Source organism: Theropithecus gelada, chromosome 15, assembly GCF_003255815.1.
Source record: "Theropithecus gelada isolate Dixy chromosome 15, Tgel_1.0, whole genome shotgun sequence".
In the NCBI taxonomy this organism is placed as follows: domain Eukaryota; kingdom Metazoa; phylum Chordata; class Mammalia; order Primates; family Cercopithecidae; genus Theropithecus; species Theropithecus gelada.
The window spans coordinates 29,751,290-29,762,200 of record NC_037683.1 but is presented as its reverse complement, the minus strand read 5'-3'; positions in this window follow the sequence as shown (position 1 = coordinate 29,762,200).

Genomic DNA, 10,911 nt, shown 5'->3' with positions numbered 1-10,911 from the left:
GCATATTATTTTAAATATCTGATTTTCAACAAAAGATTATAAGACATGTGAAGAGACAGGAAAGTATGATCCATATTTTTATAATGATAAAAGTGTCCCTGCCTGCCCAACATGGTGAAACCCCATGTCTACATTTAAATATACAAAAAAAAAAAAAATTAGCCAGGCACGGTGGCGTACACCTGTAATCCCAGTTACTCAGGAGGCTGAGGCAGGAGAATCACTTGAACCCAGGAGGCAGAGGTTGCAGTGAGCCAAGATTGCAGTACTGCACTCTAGCCTGGGCGACAGAGCAAGACTCGGTCTCAAAAAAAAAAAAGTATTGATCCATCAAGAAGACATAATTATAAATGTATATACACCTAAAGCAGAGCTCCAAAATATCTGAAACAAAAACTGACAGATTTGGAGGGAAAACTAGACAATTAAGCTACCACAGTTGGAGATTTTAATGCTGCACTTTCAATAACTGGTAGAACTGGACAGAAGATGTAAGGCTGAAACTACACTACAAACCTACAGACCTAGCAGCTTCTAGAGAATACCCCATGCCACCGCACACACCCACGCACCGCAGTCTTCTCCACCATGCCACCACACACTCTTCTTCACCATGTCACTGCACACACCCACACACTGCACATTCTTCTCCAGTGATCACGGAATATTACCAGCTGATTTTGTGCCCATGCCCGTCAGTATGCCCTTTCTCCACAAAGGTGACTGCACTCCTGAATTATTCTACTTCCTATGTTAGTTTGCCTGTTATTGCAGCTTTTAAAAAATGTAATCAGGGCAGGGGTAGTAGCTCAGGCCTATCATCAAGGACTTTGGGACGCCGAGGCAGGAGGATTGCCTGAGTCCAGGGAGTTTGAGACCAGCCCGGGCAACACAGTGAGATCCTGTCTCTACTAAAAATTTAAAAAATTCATTAGTACATGACTGAAGTCCCAGCTACTCAGGATGCTGAGGTGGGAGGATTGCCTGAGCCTGGGAGGTTGAGGTTGCAGTGAGCTATGATCACACTACTGCAGTCCAGCCTGGGCAGCAGAGTGAGACTTTGCTTCAAAAAAAAAAAGGAAGCATATGATACACATTATGGTGTGTTTGCTGTCCTTCCCTCCACAGTATGCCTGCAAGATTCATCCATGTTGACATTTGTGGTTGCAGCTTGTCCATATTTATTGCTGTTATTGTCTATTTTATAAGCAACACACTTTATCTGTTGTCCTATTGTTAGACATTTGAACTGTCTTCACTTTTTGCCTATTTCAACAATGTCATTATAAACCTGTATGCATATGCCTTTTGGTTCACAGGCGTACACATTTCTCTTGGGTATATACTTAGGAGTGGAAATGATAGGTGATAGGACATGCTGAAGTCAACTTTAGTAGATAGTACTAAATTATTTTTCAGTATGTTATGAAAATGTGCACCCTCAAGTAAACCTCAAGGTTTCCTACTGATGCATAACAAGCTAAACCAAAATTTAGTGACTTAAACAATAGGCATTTTCCTATATATCATGGATGTCTGAGTCAGAAACTCAGACTACTTAATGGAAGTATTTGTGAGAGATTGAATAGTATAAGTTTGGCAAAGATTTTGGATTAGAAACTTTTCTTTTTTTCACTCAAATTTTTTTTTTATTTTTAATTTTTGTAGTTAGATTTTTTTTCTTTTAGGAGTTGGTTCAGCTATGGTCAGAGCTGATGAGCTAATCCTCAGAATTAAAAGGACTGGTAAAACTAATGAAAGGAGAGGATTCATTCTGTAAATAAATATTCTCTAGGAGAATTATCTAAGAGAAAGTTATTTCACTAAAGAATTTATGGTCTAGCTGGATGCGGTGACTCACGCCTGTAATTCCATCACCTTGGGAGGTTGAGGCCGGTGGATCACTTGAGGTCAGGAGTTTGAGACCAGCCTGGCCAACATAGTGAAACCCCCTCTCTACTAAAATACAAAAATTAGCTGGTCGTAGTGGTGCACATCTGTAATCCCAGCTACTCAGGAGGCTGAGGCAAGAGAATCACTTGAACCCGGGAGGTGGAGGTTGCAGTGAGCCAAGATTGTGCCACTGCACTCCAGCCTGGGTGACAGAGCGAGACTGTGTCTCAAAAAAAAAAAAAATTAATTATTGTCTAATATTAGGAGTTGACAGATAAAAATAATACCTAAAAGAACACCTCCAATTTTATATATTTTATGATGGAATTATGTGAGCATAAACATATAGAGGGGTCGTAGAAGTGATAATCTGCAGGTCACATCTGGCAGACTCTCAAATTATCTGCCTGGGGAAAGTCTTATAATTCATGGCCTACATCCTGTTTCCTGAGTAACGGATCTTATTGTGAGTTCCTCCAACTGTTGACGTACTGATTAATACATAACTTATTGACATTGAAAAGAACACTGATTTGTTTCTGAATCATACAATTTTACTGCTTGTCTTACACATAGAACATTTTAGCCTGTATGCTGTAATCTGCAGCCAATGATTGCAAACTCTTTATTGTAATCACCAATGAAAAAGGGTAACTCCCATATGAGGAGTCCCCCTCCCTACTCCCAAACTTTCCCAGAAAAGTCTTTCAAGCGGTAGCTGACTCCAGACCATGGCCAATATGGAACTTCTAGCTTAGCACATTTTTGCATTTGAAAGTTGTTTTGATTGTCAAGAGAGTCAGATGAAAGCATAAACTTACTTATAAGACTTCAAGAGTAGGAGGTACTGACATCATAAATGGGTTTAATGCCATATTAAGTTGAAATCAATTCTGGGACAATGGAGAATTGTTTTAAATAAGATAGAGATATCATTTGGTTTATGACCAAATCAAGATGTAGAATATTCTTGAACCAAGAAGTTCCCTCATGCCCATTTACAGTCAATTACCTCCCCTGACCCCATGCCCCCAACTACAGACCTGACTTCCTTCACTATAGTTTTTCCTTATCTAGAATTTCACATAAATAGAACTATGTATAGTATGCAGTCATTTTACTTAGCAAAATGTCTTATGTTTATGTAATCATTTATTTTATTGCTGAGTATTCCACTGTGTAGATTTACAACTGTTGATGCACTCACTAATCGATAGACATTGGGATGGTTTTCGGCTTTGACCTATAATGAATATTTACTTACAAGTCATTGTGCAAACATAGATTTCCTCTTGTCTTAGGTAAATACACTTGTGTAAAATGTATGGGTCATAGTACAAGTGTATGCTTAACTTCGTATGAGATGTCAAACTGTTTCTCAAAGATGCTGTTCCTATTTTGCTATCCCATTAGCGATATGAGAATTCCTGTTGCTCCACATCTGTGTGACCGCTTGATTTTGTCACTCTTTGATTCGTCCTTTCAATATGTGATGACCCATGTTGGTTTTTTTTCCAAGGAAATATGATGTACTAACATATTTTAACAAGTAGTGTGTATAGAAAATAACCAACAGATGTTTTTGTATCTATAAATTATATTCAAAAATGCTCCAACATGTTCCAAATGTTTAAAAAGTTTTATTGAGATATAATTCATATACCATATGATTTACCCATTTAAAATGTACAATCCAAAAATTTTAAGTGGATTCAGACTTGTACAACTATCAGCACACAATCAATTTGAGAACATCACCCTTAAAAGAAACTCACACTCATTAGCAGAAATTCTCTATTTTCCCCCAACCCCTAACCCTAGGAAACTACTAATCTACTCTGTTTCTATGGATTTGTCTATTCTGGACATTTCACATAAATGGAGTCACACAATGTGTGGTCTTTAAAGCTGACTTCTTTCCCTTATATGTTTTCAAGATTCATCCAAGTCATAGCATGAATCATTATTTCATTTCTTTACTTGCCAAATAATATCTCATTGTATGGATATCCATATACAATGAGATATTTGGCAAGTAAAGGAATGAAATAATGATACATGCCAAACATCTCATTGTATAGATACGCCACATTTAATTTTTATCCAGTCATCAGTTGAGCATTTGGGTTATTCCCAGATTTTGGTTTTTATAAATAATGTTCCTATGAACATGTATCTATAATTTTTTGTGGGAAGTATGTTTTCATTTCTCTTATGTTACACTTTGTTTAAACATTTGAGAAACTGCAAAACTGTTACCCAAAGCAGCTCTATCATTTTACATTCCCACCAGCAATGCTTGAGGGTTCCAATTTCTCCACTTCCTTATCAATACTTCTGTGTCTTTTTTTTAAATAGCCATCCTAGACAGTTTGTAGTGGCATCTCATTGTGGTTTGCATTTGCAATCCCCTAAGGGTTATTGATTTTTAGCAATTTTTATGTATATATCTTTTGTATATCTTCTTTGGATAAATGTCTATACAGATCCTTCGTCCATTTTAGAAATTAGGTTGTCTTTTTGAGTTGTAAGAGTTTTTTTCTGATACAAGTTCCTTATCAGGTATAGAATTTGCAAATATTTTATCCCAATCTATAGGCTGTCTTTTTACTTTCTTGATAGTGTCCTGTGAAAACACAAAAAGATGTTAATTTCAATGGAGTTCAATTTATATATTTTTTCTTTTGTCACTTGAGCTTCTGGTATCATGTCTAAGAAGTCTTTACCTAACCCAAGGTTATGAAGATTTACTTCTAGATTTACTTTGAGGATTTTACAGTTTTAGCTCTTACATTTAAGTCTGATCCATTTTGAGTTCATTTTGCATGCAACGTGAGGAAGAAGTCCAACTTCATTCATTTGCATGTAGATATTCAGTTGTACCAGCACCATTTGTTGAAAAGACTATTCTTTCCTCATTGAGTGAATTTGACACCGTGTTGAAAGTCAATTTGCCATAAATGTAAAGGTTTATTTCTGGACTGTCAATTCTATTCCTTTGAACTGCATGTCCAGTCTTGTGCCAGTTCCACAGAGTCTTGATTATCATAGTTTTTTAGTTAAGTTTTGAAGTCAGGAAAGAGAAGTAATCCACTTTTGTTTTTTTGGTGTGTGTGTGTGTGTGTGTGTGTGTGTGTGTGTGTGTGTGTGTGAGAGAGAGAGAGAGAGAGAGAGAGATGGAGTCTTGATCTGTCACCCAGGATGGAATGCAGTGGTGCAATCTCGGCTCACTGCCACCTCCAGCTCCCGGGTTCCAGAGATTCTCCTGCCTCCGCCTCCCAAGTAGCTGGAACTACAGGTGCATGCCACCATGCCCAGCTAATTTTTTGTATTTTTAGTAGAGACGGGGTCTCACTGTGTTAGCCAGGATGGTCTTGATCTCCTGACCTCGTGATCCGCCTGCCTCGGCCTCCCAAGGTGCTGGGATTACAGGCGTGAGCCACTGCGCTCAGCCCACTTTTGTTCTTTTTCAAAATATTTTAAGTATTCTGGGTCCTTTGCACTCCACATAAATTTTAGAATTAGTTTGTCTACTGAATCTGTAAATCAACTTGGTCACTATTGTCATCTTAACAGTATTAACTATTCTGATAAGAATGGATGTCTATTTACTTAGCTTTTCCTTAATTTCTTTCAGCAATATTTTGTAATTTCCCAGAGTGTAATTTTTGCATGTGTTTCATTAAATTCATCCCTAAAAATGCATTTTGAACAAAGAATTTACTATTGCAAATGAAACCGTTTTCTGAATTTCATTTAGACTGTCCGTTGGTACAACATAGAAATAAGTGATATTTTTAATTAACTTATAAAAATCAATCAATTATCAGTTGATCCTCAACTTTGCTAAACTCATTTAGAGTTCTAATAGGTTTTTAGTGAATTCCCTAGGATTTTCTATATACAACATATTATCTGAAAATATTGTTATTTTACTTCTTTTCTTTCCAATCTCGATGCCTTCTGTTCACTTGACTAATTTCCCTAGCTGGAACTTCCAGCATAATGTTTAAAGGAAGGACCAAGAGTAAACATTCTTATCTCATTCCTGAGCTTAGAGGGAAAACATTCAGTCTTTCATTAGGTATCTTGTAACCCTATTATGTACTATCATGTAGCCTTATGGTGTAAGCTGTATGTTTTTTGTAGATCCCCCTTATTAGCTGATGAAGTTCCCTTTTATTCCAAATTGTTGAGTGGGGTGTGTGTGTGTGTGTAAAATGAAGGCGCACTGGATTTTATCAAATGCTTTTTCTGCATCTATTGAGATTATAATATGGCTTTCCTCCTTTATTATATTGGTGTGAGGCATTACACAATTTGATTTTCATGTTAAACCAACTTTGTATTCCTGAGATAAATCCCTCATGGTCATGATGTATAATCCTTTTTCCATATTGCTTCACTCAGTTTCTAGTACTTTGTTTGCAAGTTTTGTGTCTATAAGAGAAATTTCTCTGTAGCTTTAGTTTTTCATCTATGTCTTTGTCCAATTTTGGTACTAAGGTAATACTGGCTTCACAGAACAAATTAGGAAGTACTCCCTCTTCTATTTTTTGGAAAAGTGTGTAAATAATTGATATTCTTTTGATACAGGCATAACTATTATGTACCCATAATTCAAAATAAAAAAATTTAAAAATTTAAAAAGAACTGGCATTCTTTTAAAATGTTTGGTAGAATTCACCATCTGCGCCTGGACTTGTTGTTGCAGGTAGCTTTTTGAGTACTAGCTCAACTTCTTTACTTGCTGCAGGTCTATCCATATTTTCTATTTCTTCTGAGTCAGATTTAATTTTTTGATTTGTGGCTTCCCAGGAATGTGTTGATTTCATCTAAGTTATCTAATTTGTTGCCATATAGTTGCTCATAGTATTCCTTTATATTTTGGTTTATCTTTTAAGATTAGCAAGTAGCAGTATCTCTTTCATTCCTGTTTTAGTAATTCAGTGGGTTTTGTTTGGTTTTTGGTCTACCTACAGATTTGCTGATTAACAATTTTGTTGATCTTTTCAAAGAACTAACTTGCAGTTTGTTTTTTTCTTTCCTATTCTCAATTTCATAATTTCTGCTCTGATCTTTGTTTCCTCCCTTCAGGTTTAATTTGCCTTTTCTTTTATAGTGCTTCAAGAGAAAGGTTTGGGATAGGTTTTTTTGTTTTGTTTTTTGAGTCAGGGTCTCACTCTGTCACCAAGACTGGAGTGCAGTGGTGTAATCATGCCTCACTGCAGCCTCGAAATCCTGGGCTCAAGCAATCTTTCTACCTCTGCCTCCCAGGTAGCCGGGACTACAAGTGCATGCTACCATGCCTGGCTAATTTTTAAAATTTTTCAGAGAGACATGGTCTGGCTACATTGCACAGGCTGGTCTTGAACTGCTGGCTTCCAACAATCCTCCCACCTCGGCCTCCTAAACTTCTGGGATTACAGGCATGAGCCACTGCACCTGGTCTTTTATTATTATTATTCATACTCTAATAAGATGGCCTTTTTTTCAGTTATAAATTCTCCTCTAAGCACTGCTTTAGCTGCACTTCGTAAGTTTTGGAATTTTGTGTCATTTTAATTCATCTCAAAGTATTTTCTAATTTCCTTGGTGATTTCTTCTTTGTTCCCCTGCTTATTTAGAAGTATGTACTTAATTGCCATGTTTATAAATTTCCCAGTTTCATTCACTTATTAATTTCTATTTTCAATTCATTGTGATTATAGAGTACATTTTCTACAGTTTCAATACTTTCACATTTTGATAGGAATTGCCTTGAATCTGTAGATCAACTCAGGAGTTGTGGCTTGTTTTATGGCCTACGGACTGTTAATCCCTGCCCCAAGACAGGTGATAACTATATGTCAATGTAAATTCATCAATTGCAACAAACGCACCACTGTGGTACAAGATGTTGATAGTGGGTGAGGTTGTGCATGTGTGAGGAAAGGGGGTATATGGAAACAAACCTCCCTTTTTGAAAGAAATATTCTAAAGGTGTTTTTCATACTTTTCTTCTTCCCTTACATTTTTGATTTCTGGAGAATAGTTCTCAACAATGTAAACCTTCATTTCAAAACCCTATTTCTAAAATTCCTGAAATGGCCAGAATAATTCAATGTCAAATTAGAAAGATCATATCAGCATAAAAAAGAGTAAGCTAGAATCCAATACCTAGGAATCCAAATGAGAGCAAGCAGACGTTACCAGTGCAAATAAATATACCATATTCCACACTCCATATCTGAATAACTTTTAAAAACCTGAACTAATTTTTTGACCAGAGGCAAAATTACCTACCCATATTCTCCTTTTCACTTAAAACTCATGTGTAGTCCAGGTGCAGTGGCTCATGCCTGTAATCCAACACTTTGGGAGGCCAAGGCAGGTGGATCACTTGAGCTCAGGAGTTCGAGACCAGCCTGGGCAATGAACATGGTGAAACACCATCTCTACAAAAAATACAAGAATTAGCTGGGCACAGTGGCGTGCACCTGTAGTCCTAGCTACTTCGGAGGCTGAAGCAGGAGAATCAACTGAGCCCAGGAGTCTGAGACTGCAGTGAGCCATGATCATGCCACTTTACTCCAACCTGGGCAAGAGTGCGACCCTGTCTCAAAAAAAAAAAAAAAAGCGGGGGGGTGGTTCATGCCTGTAATCCCAACACTTAGGGAGGCTGAGGTGGGTGGCTCACCTGAGGTCAGGAGTTGAGATCAGCCTGGCCAACATGGTGAAACCCCATCTCTACTAAAAATACAAAAAATTAGCCAGGTGTGGTGATGGGCACCTGTAATCCCAGCTACTCGGGAGGCTGAGGCAGGAGAATTGCTTGAATCCGGGAGGCGTACGCTGCAATGAGCTGAGATCGCACCACTGCACTCCAGCCTGGGCACGAGACTCCGCCTCAAAAAAAAAAAAAAGTTTTTTTAGATTTATCTAAAACATAATTTAAACAGGCATTACTTTTAAGAGAAGTTTCAGGTTCAAAGCAAGATTTGAGAGGAAGATACAGAGTTCCCATATATCCTCTACCCTCACACATGCACAACCTTGCCCATTATCAACATCTTGTACCATAGGGGTACATTGGTTGCAACTGATGAACTTACACTGACATACAGTTATCACCTGAAGTTCATAGTTTGCCTTCGGGTTCACTCCTGGTGGTGTACGTTCTATAGGTTTGGGCAAATGTACAATGACATATATTCACAACTGTAGTATTAGACAGAGTATTTTCACTGCCTTAGAAATCCTCTCTGCTCTATTTATTCACCCTTCCCTTCTCTCAACACCTGGCAATCACTGATCTTTTTACCATCTCCACAGCTTTGCCTTTTCCAGAATGTCATATAGTTGGAATCATACAGGATGTAACCTTTTCAGATTGACTCCTTTCACTGAATAATATAAACTTATGTTTTCTCCATGTTTTTAATGGCTTGAAAGCTCTTTTTAGCACTGAATAATATTTCATTTTCTGGATGTATCAGTTTATTTTATATTTTACCATTCACCTACTGAAGGACATCTTGGTCGCTTCCAATTCTTGGCAATTATGGATAAAGCTGCTATAAATATCCATGTGCAGATTTTGCATGGACGCAAGTTTTCAAGTCACCTGCATAAACACCAATGAGCACAATCGAATGGTAAATGTATGTTTAGCTTTGTATAGCTTTTTAAAAACAACAAATATTCTCCAATTCTATGTCCAGTATGGTGGAGTAACTTCCCAGAAGACTGCCTTGCATATAGAAACTATAAACACTGTATTCAAAATAAAACAAAACAAAACAAAAACAAACAATTTTCTTAAGGCTCGAGTCAGAGTCGGGTACATTTTGGCAGAGAGCCAAAACATGGAAGGGGCCGGCAGGGGGTGACTTTCGGGGCTTTGTGGCTTTGTCCTTAGCGTAAAGCACAGTCAGAGTGTGGCACAGAACAGTGGAAGCTCCCACTGAAAATCACCCTCTCTCCAGCCTGAGGGAGGCAGAGCCCACTACAAAGTAAGGGGAAAATCCTGGATATAAAACAGCAGAGAAGAACCCAAGTTTCTATGTGTAACTCTGCCCAAGTCTGTGATTCACGTCTGAACCACTTATGTTCACGGCAGACTGCAAACAGCTCAGCCAAAAATAAGCTGAACTGAGATCTGAGCCAAAGGGGAGACAGTTGGCAGTTTGAGTCTAACCATGTTCATTGTCTGCTCAAATTGAACAGCAGCTCTTTGAAGGAACAATCCAGAGTCTCCATGACATAACATGCACAATGTCCAGGAATGTTGGGACATAGTCCCAAAATACCGGATATACGAAGAACCAGGAAATGATGTTGGGGACCTGGGGGAAGCAATAAAAAAAGACCAAAGCCAAGATGATCCAGATGTGTAAGTATCAAATAAGAACTTAAAAGCAATTATAATTATGTTTCATGAAGTTTTTAAAAATGTTAATGAAAGATTAGAAATTGAAAATTTTTAAAAATTGAAACCTTAGAATGGAAAATTAAAATATCTGAAATAAAAACTCACTAGATGGGCTTTAATATCAGAATGCACATGGTAGAGTCAGTAAACTTAAAGAGAATTTTTAAAACATGACTAAGACCTGTAGAACAACATCAAAAGATCTAACATATGTTTAACTAGAGTTCTAGAAAGAGAGGAGAGAAGATGGCACAGGGAAAAAAACACATGGGTAAATGGCAAAAAAAAAAAAAAAAAAAAATCTCAAGTTCAGTAAAATGCATACATTCAGAAATTCAAAAATCAAAGCAAAACTTGAGGATAAATATGAAGAAAAGCACAGCTAGGTACATCATAGTCAAAGTGCTTTAATCCAAAAATAGGAAAAATCATGAAAGCAGACAGAAAAAAAACTACATACCACATCCAGAGAGCAACAATTTGAACAGCCTCAGAAATCACACTGGAAACGATGAAGGCCAAGAAACAGTGGGGCATCTTTACAGTGCTAAAATAAAACAAATACTAAAAAATACTGATGTTCAGAAAAGATCCTGTATTTGAAG